Source organism: Schistocerca americana, chromosome 4, assembly GCF_021461395.2.
Source record: "Schistocerca americana isolate TAMUIC-IGC-003095 chromosome 4, iqSchAmer2.1, whole genome shotgun sequence".
Lineage (NCBI taxonomy): Eukaryota > Metazoa > Arthropoda > Insecta > Orthoptera > Acrididae > Schistocerca > Schistocerca americana.
The window spans coordinates 762,836,694-762,849,877 of record NC_060122.1 but is presented as its reverse complement, the minus strand read 5'-3'; the positions used below and the strand labels follow the sequence as shown (position 1 = coordinate 762,849,877).

The 13,184-nt window shown below is 43.8% G+C and overlaps 1 protein-coding gene across 1 annotated transcript in view; it reads right to left on the bottom strand.

Annotated features, from left to right (window-relative positions):
* The window catches only part of LOC124613784 (dendritic arbor reduction protein 1-like), a 242,515-nt gene that overhangs the window by 193,848 nt on the left and 35,483 nt on the right, over window positions 1-13,184 (bottom strand). The window lies entirely within an intron of this gene.

Here is a 13,184-nt window from a genome sequence, read left to right as displayed (position 1 = left end):
GGGACAAATGGAACGAGACATGGCGGTACAGGCAACTTAATCCACCGATGGCTGTGTCTACGTCGAACAGGCGTATGCAGAATGACGATACACAATGTAAACAACTATTTCCACCACAATTTGAAAGATGAACATCTTCAGACGTTTCTGTAACGAAATATTAACTAACAAAGGGCAAATAGATGTAAGTGTAGCCTTCCGCGGCCGTTGTCACTGTCAATAAAATTCTTCTGGGTTGTTGACCGCATTGCCAATATATAAAATTGTGCGACGCTTCGGTCACTATTACAAGTAGCCTTCGCAGGACTATGCTGAGGAAGGCCACTTGCAACACTGGCCGAAACGTCGGAAATTTTTTTATATTGATAACGCTGTCAACGGCCCAGAAGAATTTTATTAATAAATGGGAAGTAGCACTATGTCTGTTCGTATGTTACTTAATCAGAGACAGAGAGACAGACAGACAGATAGATAGACAGACAGACAGAGCAGGACTCAAAGCAGAATTTTAAAGAATGACCTATCTCTATTTCTATTGTCACTTGCTAGTTTAATCTTAATGGCTTCCTTAGTAATACAACTGCAGTTATCGGAATTACACACACCGGAAACATGGTATGATAGGAACCAATGCAAGGTTCTGCAGTTACAGGATTGCTCGGCTGTTGTAAGCGTGCGTGAAGCTCGTCCTTTGTACACCAGCAAGGCCGTACAGACAAGGAGATCCTGCGCTCCTGGTAGAGCGGTCGAAGCCGCAATCTAACCTCCCATGTAAAAACACCTTTTTTCCCATTTTTTCCACGTACATTTCTTAGATCTTATAGTTTTGTATGATTTTCTTTACAAAAATGTAGTATTACCAAAAATATTACTCTGCTATATGTGACAGAATTACAATGTGAACGGGAAACTTGGAAGTTTTTATTTATTGTCCTTGAACTTTAATCCCTTCTCCAAATTTCTTATTGGTTTTAATCGGGAATAGGCTACAAGCTTGCCTCATTTCTTTCTCTACTACTGCTTCCATTTCATTTCCTTCGACTCTTATTTGAGACCCGCCAGGTTAGCCGAGAGCGCTAATGCGCTGCTTCCTGGACTCGGGTAAGCACGCCGGCCCCGGATCGAATCCGCCCGGCGGAATTAACGACGAGGGCCGGTGTGCCGGGCAGGCTGGATGTGGTTTTTAGGCGGTTTTACACATCCCCCTAGGTGAATACCGGGCTGATCCCCACGTCCCGCCTCAGTTACACGGCTCGCACATATTTGAACACTTTCGTAATATTCCATTGATTACACTAGTCGCAGACAGTTGGGGTACACTAATTCCGTCCCGGGTAGTAAGGGGTGGCGGCAGGAAGGGCATCCGAGCAACCCTTCCACTAACATTGCCAAATACGATTAACCATGCCGACCCTACCTAACTGCGGGAAAAAGGCACAAGCGAAAGAAAGAAAGAATACAAGGTGTACAGCTCTGTTTCCGCCGTTTGCCGATAGGTCGCGACAACGAAAAGAAGCGATCGAAAGAAACAGATTGCAGACGTCAGGCAGTTAGCTTGGACATCGGTCAACACAACCTTATTCAAACATTACTCGATTTGTGTCTGCAACATAATGCTGTTCTTAATTGAAAACGTCAGTTTACGAGCCTAATTCTCGTCATTTGCGGGAGGTGCTACTGTTTTGTTGCAATATGAAGAAAGCAGCGGCTGAGTCTCATCGAATGCTCTTAAGTACGTATGGTAAGGACGCTATTAGTGAAAGAACGTGTATTGAGTGGTTTTAGCGCTTCAAGAACGGTGATTTTACCGTCGTAGACCGGTATAGTGGTGGAAGAGAGAATGTTTTCATAGATGCAGAATTGGAGACGTTGCTGAGTGAACACTCGCGTCAAACTCAATAAGAATTGGCACGATTAGTGGGAGTGACACAGCAAGCCATTTCAAAACGTCTCAAGCCTATGGGCATGATTCAGAAAGAAGGAACTTGGGTCCCGTGTCACCTGAAACCAAAAGACGTTGAACGGCGTTTGTGTGTTTGTGAACAGTTGCTTCAGAGGCAAAAACGGAAGGTATTTCTGCATTTCTGCATCGCATTGTGACCGGACACGGAAAATGGGTTCATTGCGATAACCCTAAACGCAAAACATCATGGGGATATCCCGGCCATGCTTCCACGTCGAAGGCCAATCCGAATATTCACGGCTCCAAGATGTTAATGCGTTTGAGCCGAGAATTAAAGACAAACGGCCGCAATACAGCGAGAATCACGATAAAGTGATTTTGCAGCACGACAACGCTCGACCCCACGTTGAAAAAGAGGCCAAAACGTACTTGGAAACGTCAAAATGGGAAGTCCTACCCCACCCGCCGTATTTTACAGACATTGCTCCCTCTGACTATCACCTGTTTAGATCAATGGCGCATGGCCTGGCTGACCAACACTGCCGATCTCATGAAGAAGTCACAAATTGGATCGATTCGTGGATCGCTTCAAAAGATGAACAATTTTTTCGACCCGGGATTCGTACACTGCCCGAAAGATGGGAGAAAGTAGTGGCCAGCGATGGAAAATACTTTGAATGATACATGTGTAATCAATTTCTTTCATTAAAGCCTCAACTGTTGGGAATAAACGGTGGAAGCAAAGCTGTACACCTTTTATACATGCCACTGCCTTATGTCATTCAGTTTTATAAAAACTAGATCTTATCACAATAATGTTATAAACTAATTAGCTACATGGTGTTTATAAAAGCACCATATCGGCGTATTCCTCTGCCGTAGATTTGAAAGGAATCTCTATTTCATAGATAATCTACAAACTGTAACAGCTACTATGTGGTTTCAGTTACACAGGATGGTTCACTGATCGTGACCGAGCCAAATATCTCACGAAACAAGCGTCAAACGAAATAACTACAAAGAACGCTTCGTCGCTAAATAGAACGCGTGCAAAAAATCTGTCATCGTCCACTAATTTATCTTGTGCCCAGTGGCAGAACTGTACACGAGGTTCAACGTCGTCGCCATGCAGTTCCTGGTACATAGAAATATGGTACGGGTGCAATCGATGTTGATGTAGCATTCTCAACACCGACGTTTTTGAGATTCCCGATTCTCGCGCAATTTGTCTGCTACTGATGTGCGCATTAGCCGCGACAGCAGCTAAAACACCTACTTGGGCATCATCATTTGTTGCAGGTCGTGGTTGACGTTTCACATGTGGCTGAACACTTCCTGTTTCCTTAAATAACGTAACTATCCGGCGAACGGTCCGGACACTTGGATGATGTGGTCCAGGATACCGAGCAGCATACACAGCACACGCCCGTTGAGCATTTTGATCACAATAGCCATAAATCAACACGATATCGACCTTTACCACAGTTGGTAAACGGTCCATTTTAACACGGGTTATGTATCACGAAGCATATACCGTCTGCACTGGCGGAATGTTACGTGATACCACGTACTTATATGTTTGTGACTATTACAGCGCCATCTAGTAAAAAGCGAAAAAAGTGGTCCAACTAAAACATTCGTTTTTCTTTACGCACTATACGAATATGTAATAAAATGGGAGTTCCTACTTAAAAAACGCAATTGATATCCGTTTGACCTATGGCAGTGCCATCTACCGGGCCAACCATAGCGCCATGTGGTTTCCCCCTTCAAGCTAGACGAGTTTCGTTCTTTGTACTTTTTTCGTTTGATGCTTATTTCGTGAGATATTTGACCGGGTCACTATCAATGGACCATCCTGTATACACTGTCGTTATTATGCTCGTCCACCATACAATACGGAAAACTAACTCGTTACAATGTTAGGAAACGACTGAAACAACTCACTAACAGTTGACAACAATGACATAAAAGTTTCTACATTCTTAATGGAAAGTAAACAAATTTATTTGTATAATAATCTTTGCTTCTCTGGATGTTCTAGAGAACTACTGCAGATACACGTCTGGGACATGTTTTATTGGATTCACCGGACCAATACCAACAAAATGGAAATCGTGCTTTACTTTAACTTAGTACGGTTTGGCGAGGGCTTCGTTTTAGCGAAGTTGCTAAATTTCAGGCAAAATCTTTTATTAACCGTAGCTCCGTAACTAAATATTTGTGGACCTATATTTATATGAACTTTTTTCTTTGGTTTTGTTTGTAGAATAACATATTAAAATATTTGCATATCTTCGTAAATCACCGTGTATATGCAGACTGAAGTGACGAATGAAAATTTGTACCAAAGCCGGTATTCAAACAAAGGAAATTGCTGCAGTTGTGCAAAATCCACTGTGCCAAGGTGGTGTAATCGTTAGCGCATGTACTTCCTGAGGAGGATATCCTGGCCTTGGTACAAATTTTCATTCGCCGCTTCAGTGAGCATATATAAATCATAGATATTTGAGACATGATAAGGTCTCTGTAACAACATACACTACTGGCCATTAAAATTGCTGCACCACGAAGATGACGTGCTACAGACGCGAAATTTAACCTACAGGAAGAAGATTCTGTGATATGCAAAAATTAGTTTCTCTGAACATTCACACAAGGTTGGCGCCGGTGGCGACACCTACAACGTGTTGACATGAGGAAAATTTCCAATCGGTTTCTCATACACAAACAGCAGTTGACCGGCGTTGCCTGGTGAAACGTTGTTGTGATGCCTCGAGTAAGGAGGACATATGCGTGCCATCACGTTTCCGACTTTGATAAAGATCGGATTGTAGCCTATCGTGATTGCGGTTTATCGTATCGCGACACTGCTGCTCGCTTTGGTCGAGATCGAATGACTGTTAGCAGAATATGGAATCGGTGGGTTCAGGAGGGTAATACGGAACGCCTAGCTGGTTCCCAACGGCCTCGTATCACTAGCAGTCGAGATGACAGGCATCTTATCCGCATGGCTCTAACGGATCGCGCAGCCACGTCTCGATCCATGAGTCAATAGATGGGGACGTTTGCAAGACAAAAACCATCTGCACAAACAGTTCGACGACGTTTGCAGCAGCATGGACTATCAGCTCGGAGACCATGGCTGCAGTTACCCTTGACGCTGCATCACAGACAGGAGCGCCTGCGATGGTGTGCTCAACGACGAACCTGGGTGCACGAATGGCAAAACGTCACTTTTTCGGATGATTCCAGGTTCTGTTTACAGCATCATGATGGTCGCATCCGTGTTTGGCGACATCGCGGTGAACGCACATTGGAAGCATGTATTCGTCATCGCCATACTGGCGTATCACCCGGCGTTATGGTATGGGGTGCCATTAGTTACACGTCTCGGACACCTCTTGTTCACATTGACGGCGCTTGGAACAGTGGACGTTACATTTCAGATGTGTTGCGACCCGTGGCTCTACCCTTCATGCGATCCCTGCGAAACCCTACATTTCAGCGGGATAATGCACGACCGCATTTTGCAGGTCCTGTACGGGCTTTTCTGGATACAGAAAATGTTCGACTGCTGCCCTGGCTATCACATTCTCCAGATCTCTCACCAACTGAAAACGTCTGGTCAATGGTGGCCGAGCAACTGGCTCGTCACAATACGCCAGTCACTAGTCTTGATGAACTGTGGTATCGTGTTGAAGGTGCATGGGCAGTTGTACCTGTACGCGCCATCCAAGCTCTGTTTGACTCAATGCCCAGGCGTATCAAGGCCGTTATTACGGCCAAAGGTGGTTGTTCTGGGTACTGATTTCTCAGGATCTATGCACCCAAATTGCGTGAAAATGTAATCACATGTCAGTTCTAGTATAATATATTTGTCCAATGAATACCCGTTTACGGTCTGCATTTCTTCTTGGTGTAGCAATTTTAATGGCCAGTAGTGTAGTTTCATCCTCCTGTTGGAGTAGCTCCAGACGCACCTACTGACTTCAGTACATCTCTCTGCTGTCTTTCAAAGCCTGCGGTCAGCAGCACTACCCAAAGTCAGAGGGCCTGTCTGTGTTTGAACCGTTTTTGCGACACGTTTTCCGCATGCGACTGAAGGACAGCTTCGAGTAGGGAGCAGCCCACTCCCAGCGCCGTTTCGCTAATGCGCACACGACCTCGTTTCTTTGTAGGCACGGATACGCGTTGTGAAGCCACAAGCGGTACGTTGGGTCAGGCCCAGACAACTCGAAGTACAATTCCCTGATCGGAGGTCGGCCAACGAATAACGAATAACGGGTGGACGCGAGTGGAGGTGTGTCCATAAATCGCGTCGCGGCGACACGGGGACTTGGTGTGTTAGCGGGCCGCCGCGCTCCATAATAACGGCCTTAATTCGGGCGGCGCCATGCATCACGTGGGGCCTACCGGCCGGGCGCTCGCAGTTTATCAGACGCAAACAATGCAGCGCCGACAGCACGCCGGGCCGGGTCGGCGCGTTTGTCGTGCACGCGTGATCGCAGCGCCGCGGCGGCACATCCGTCAACCAGCGCCCGCGTCTCTTCCACCCCATGCGGGCCTTGGCTGCCGCTGCTCGCCGCATCGCGTTCCTCGCGTACAGACGGACGACGGAAGAGCTAAAGCGAATCCATAGGTGTACGAATTCTGCTTCTAGCCTGCCTGTCGCTATCTCCGCCGCGTGCATTAAAGCAGCTGAACTTGCCGCAACAAACGCACAAACGTACTGTATATGTGTATTGGAACACAGTGGTTAAATCAAAGCCAACATGGGTTTCCCGCTAGTCTGGGAAGCTTCACGGTACACGTTCAGCCTGCTCCACATGACAACAGGTTGCGCTATGAATCCAACGTGACTAGCCAGGTATATGTTTCCGTAGAAATTTTCACTGTAACTCAAGCATCATAACGGTGGGAGCAGGAAAATGAACAAACCCAAATTAAAGGAGAGTGTGAAGAAATTAAGACGAAACAGTGCACAAGTCCAGCAGGGGAAAAATTGTCGTCTGTTTATGAGGCAGGTTCAGATAAATCGTTAGGTATTTTGCAATTCATATTGTGTAAAGAGTTACTAAACACTCGTTCTGTAACCTCGAGTATGTTACGACATGTTTGTAAATTTGACCAGCAGATTCGTCACTCCATACATATTTTGAAAGAGGACAAAGACTTAGTGGCTGACAAATGTGTGGGAATGTGCGCTAAGGGTTTAATCCCATTTGACAGTACATAGGCTTTCTAAATTTTGGGAAAACACTAATTGAAATCGGAAAAGAATGTGTCTTAGTGAATGTTAAAAACCATATGGTGGTGGTATGCAACGTAGTTTGAAGAAAGCTTATTGTGAAAGAAAAGCTTCTTCTTTCAGACATGTACATTTTAGATTAATATGATATAAAAAAAGAACTTCGTATTTGCTAAAATGCATGTTGGCTATTTAGGATGAACTATTTTGGCCACACAGAGTGAATTCAGCGAAATCGCAAAACACATCCTGAAAAAAGTAATTAAAATTGGTGTAACTGGTGTCATATTTGGCAGGGACACGAAAAGGTTACAGAAATTAAACTTCGAAGTTAGCTGTCGTTGCAGTGTAATAGACATCTTTAGATTCTTAGCTGCATAGGATCTCGACTTTGAGAGATGGTTTTCATAACTACAGAAAACATGTTTTACTCGTAGTAAAATGAAACAGCTGCAGCCGTAGTTTTGATGTTATTTTATTTTATTGCAACCAGCTTCCAAGACTCAACACACTATGTTCAGTCCGTAACTGACGCTGAGCGGTGAAATCCAATCGTATACATGATTCCATCAGTGACTAATGTATATGAACTGGCTTCGGTACAATACTGCACAAGCGATGTTGCGTCTGCAACTGTCAACACAACATCGCTTTTAGAGAATTCTACGGAAGCCATTCATTTTCATTGGCAACTGATGGGATTGTGCATACGATTGGAGTTTACCCCCTAAGCGGCAGCTGCCATCTGAAGATAGTGTACTGAGTCACCAAAACTGGATGCAATATAATGAATAACATCAAAACAACGGTTGTAGGTGTCTTATTTTACTAGGTAAGTGAGCGGCCAAAGTCCCACAGACCATTAATCACAACTTGGACTAACCATTGGTCTGAACGAACATGGAAACTCCTCCTTCTAACAGTTCAACAGGAACCCAATGTCAGATTAAGATTAGTAAGACTGCCAACCGCCCAACTTGGGGACTGCATCCCTCCACCATCCTTGGCACCTACAAAGCATTGTTCCGACCTATCCTACGCAAATGTTGCCTGGATATATATATATATATATATATATATATATATATATATATATATATATATATATAAAACATGTACTAGAGGTGATCTGATAGTCGAAAGAGGGTGAATGGAAACGAAGGATAGTTGAAAAAGGATGAAGTTACAGAATGAACCGTTCATATTGAAATAAATAAGCCCGAAATACGCCGGAAAGGGAAAGGAAAAATAGGACAAATAAAATCCATCATTTTAAGGCCTACAGTGACCAAAACTGAATATGTATTTCCGAAACTTGCTCTAAACACTACAGTGCAAGCGTACAGAATAAACTGTTACGTAGCGTAGCACGGAGAGAAGACGCGCAGGCGGGCAGGCAAGCACGATTCCTGTAGCCTTCTTAGGTTGGGCAAGTCTTGGCTTGAATGCGAGTAAAGCACCCTATATTTGTCCAAATCCTTGAACGCTACACACTGCGCCTTGTTTTCCGAATCAGTTAACCCTCCCCTGCAAGTATTATTTACCAGCACTTCTCATTTCCCACCTCCCCACCCACATTGAACATCTCTGCGTGTCCCATACTTCCAGTTAACACGACTCCAGCGACTACACTGCAGCAATCTTGACGTGCTACCGTGGAAACATCTACACGCCTCACTCACTTTACGCTTACCCTAACTGTTTGGCAACAAGGGCATCCGGCCATCCCTTGAACTAATCTTTGCCGCTCAGTTAGGAATCATGCTGACAATGCACCGATTGTGGACAAAGGCAGCATAAGAAGAAGAAGAAGACCCATCGCTTCACAATGAAATTCACCCTGGTATAAATCCCTCCTTTCAGGCCAACTTGCTTCTCCATATCCGTTTACGATTTCAGGGCTTCTCTCCCTACCCACGCGTCCTTCCTATTACATACGGTTGACTTGGTCTAGCCCACGTCCTATCTGCACCCCGAACCCCATGTTTTCCTACCAACCACTGTCTCATATTATACTTATCCCCACAGCCTAAACTGCCTAAACGAAGTAGCACCATAAACACTTCATGTGCGCCAAACGACCAATCCACTTTCCCTTTCCCCATAGTTCTTCCCACCAGTACAGTGTTTGTTTTAACTTTATCGCAGGTCATTACTTTAAATGTACTTTTATGTATTTAAAATATCTTTACACAGTTAATCATTTCTTAAAAATATTCCGTGTTCATATATTTTAAATACTTTTGGCTGCAGAGCAGAGTAATGTTCCGCTACCAGTATATTCTTAAGCCTCAGGGACGAGGAAATGAAATATCAGTAAAGAATTATTTATTATTAAAAATCCCATGCTTCTTGACAGAGCGTAGGGGAACGATGCGGGAGACGCGCACTGCCGTACTTGGTAATGTCCTAATGGAGGTGGTTGCCTTCCTCCGACCGTAATGAGGATGAATTATGGTGATAAAGACGTCACAACAACACCCAGTCATCTTGGGGCAGGCGAAAATTTCTGTCCCCACTGAGAACCGAATCTTGGACCCTATGCTCGGGAAGCGAAAACGCTACCGCAAGACCACGAGCAGCATCTATCTCCAGTTTACTTACAATCTGTCCCCATCGTTGACAAATCCTGGCTTGCTGCTGCACCTCCTCCTCTCCAAACACTGTATCTCCTTTCCCAACATAATTTCAGTCACCTTCCCCTCCACCTTTTCTTCCCTCCATAACCTATGCTGTCGATCCCACCCAATCCCAACTTGGGGTCCCAAACCACCATTTCGTTGCCACTCATCACCCAATTGACACGTTACACCTATTAGTTCCTTCCCACCTTAGAGATCCACATGTCTTTCCGTGTAATATCGTATCCAATACTTTTCACGTCCTGATACCTACATATAGTTACGAGGAGCCCACATCATCTCATACTGATAATAAAGAGAATGTACATCACATCAACATCAGCTTCTCATAAACATCACCACATATTTCACTTTCTAAATATTTTTATTAAAATTGTAAAGTTTTATAATTCAGTGACTGACGAGTGACAGATTCATAGCTTTGAGCACGTCCACAGTAGGGGGAATGTAAATAACTGATAAAGAAATGACGTCCATCTCATCCTACTTAGATTCATCTGCACAGAATCCCACCTTTCGAAATTCATATAGAAAAATAAATGTTAATATGAACTACCGCAGCTGTATTTTAGGTACGTGCAAAACTCCACAATCGGTTTAGTTACAAATGATCTTCAGGTGCCACAGAAAGTTCACCAACAGTCTTCCTAATTCAAAAATGGTTCAAATGGCTCTGAGCACTACGGGACTTAACATCTGAGGTCATCAGTCCCCTAGAACTTAGAACTACTTAAACCTAACTAACCTAAGGACATCACACACACCCATGCCCCAGGCAGGATTCGAACCTGCGACCGTAGCGGTCACGCGGTTCCAGACTGAAGCGCCTAGAACCGCACGGCCACACCGGCCGGCAGTCTTCCTAATTAATTCTCGCTACAAACGATATAAATTTGTTGCTGTTATGACTTAGAAAGGCCTAAAGACTATACATAAGAGCTTCAGTCATGCCACTTTGTGAGATTCAGTTACGACAACAGTTGGTGAACTTTTGGCTTCACCTGAAGACATACACTTAGAACGGAACTGGCTGTAAAGTAGTGAAATATAGCTGCGGTTGTTTTCAGTGACTTCTACATTATTCAGATGTGGAGCACTAAATAGTTCAGGTTACGCACTGTTCCATACAGTATGTAATGACTACTGGTATTGTAGCCACACTCAAGTCGAAAACCATCATACTACCCTGTAAAACCACGAAGACGTACCCCTCACCCCATCCTTCATCAAGATACCTTGTCTCGAGCCATATAAAATGTCCCTACTCACACAACTTATCCGAACCATCTCACACAATCCCACGTGCTGAAACCCTCCTGAGAGAATTCCGTGAACTGTACCGATCTTTTTTTGGATCAGGGATTAACCTCCTCCCCCATCTTTAGTGACTTACTTTGACTGGTATTTGAGGATGGTCGCTTTGATGAACAAGTTGCAGAGCATGTATCTGTATGTCACTATCACAATTTTAACTAAGAGGTGCAAGAACATCAATTTCAATCCCCAAACAATATGACTGCGATCATGCGAGGATTAAGTTGCTGAAAATAAAAGGTAACCCTTACTCAAGTGATATCTCACCTGTTACAGGTACTTAACAAAGAAGGAAATGACAAGAAAATTGGTTTATGAATGTAGTATAGCCAGTAAGATTAACAATGCAAGTATTGGATGTTGTCGAAATAGACACAGAAAGTAATATTATGCGATTTGCTTTGAATCTCGACCCATAGCAAGTATGAAATTTATGAATCATCCTTATCATCTTGCAGCTGTAAATTGCTTGTTTATTTTCTGTATTACTGTACGCTTTTGGTCTTAGCCTATTTTCAAGTACCCAGATACATTTATTGTCTGTACCATCATCAAAAATCTGTGATAGCAAATATTGCAACACAGGTTGCTTCCAACACATAAAAGGCACGACTGTCAAGAACAATTTTTAAGTCCTTGGAAATAGCCTGTGCCAAGAAATGGTCACATATGTGGGTAGAGGCTGATTCAGCTGCCTCTACCAATGAGCTTTATGAAACGCACAACACCTCTAAATGCCATACACAGGATTTTCACATTCTCTCCCTTGCTACATGCAAACTATTTGTCCTACAGAAAATACAAACTGGATCTTTTTGTAGGAAATTTATGTAGTTAATTTTTATACTGGACTATGTTTTAGCTAGAGGCTATAGTATTCGAATTATTCAAGAATAAAATGGCCTTCAAAACCGTTTGTCCTTACCAATTTGAAAACTGTGGTCTCCAACAAAAGCGTTTCACAGTACAGAATTCAACTATATTAAATTTCCTACAAAAAGCTCCTTCTTATTTTACTGTAGGAATAACACTTTGGCCATAGCGAGTGAGAGAATATGGAAATTACGTGAGCGGTTTTTGAAAGCGTCACGGGTTGCATAAAACATATTGGTAGGGGCACCTGAATCAATAAATCATGACAAGATGTCATTTTTCAAAAAAATTGAGAGTATTACGAATCCGACTTTCAAATGTGAATTATAATAGGACCTTCGGAATCTTTAGAAACGAAATTTGCAATGGAGTTCACTTAAGAAAGGCGATGCGCAGTGGCGAGGCAGTGTGTACCACGCGACGCTCCAGTTAACAGCATGATGCTGTAGTGTATGTGTATGTGCGCTTCGAGGTGCGTGAAGAACAATTAGGCACGGTGAAGGAACTCAGCGAATGTAACATTTATTATGGTTGACCGAAAACAAACACGCCAAGTATTACGTTTAGAAATGGCTGTGATAGGTTTCCGAGCAAGTAATTTTATCTAGCGAGAATCAGAAGCAGACACAGTGGCTCACTGCCGCACTTACAGGATGACAATTAGTGGACTATATGAAATAAAATCGTCATGACTTCTGGACGCTTTGCGTTAGGACGTTCAAACTGCACGACTGGCCGCGGGGCTTGACGGGAATTAGTATGTACATTGTTGTTTGGTTTAGCGACGAAGCCCACTTTCACTTGGACGGGTTCTTCAATAAGAAAAATTGGCGCATCTTGTGGACTGAGAATCCGCATTCCGCGATCGAGAAGTCTTTTCACCCTCAACTGGTGACTGTGTGACGTGCAATGTCCAGTCACTGAATAATCGGTGCGGTATCCCTTGATGGCAGGCTGACTGCCGAGCGTTACGTGAAGGTCTTGGAAAATGATTTCATCCCCATTATCCAAAGTGATCGTGATTGCATGTGGTTCATGCAAGACGGATCTCGACCCCATGGAGGCAGGGGAGTGTTTGATGTCCTACAGAAGCACTTTGGGGACTGTATTCTGGCTCAGGGTTACCCAGAGGCCACTGGCATGGGCCTCGATTGGCCGCCATATTTTCCGGATATGAACACTTGCGACTCCTCTTTGTGGG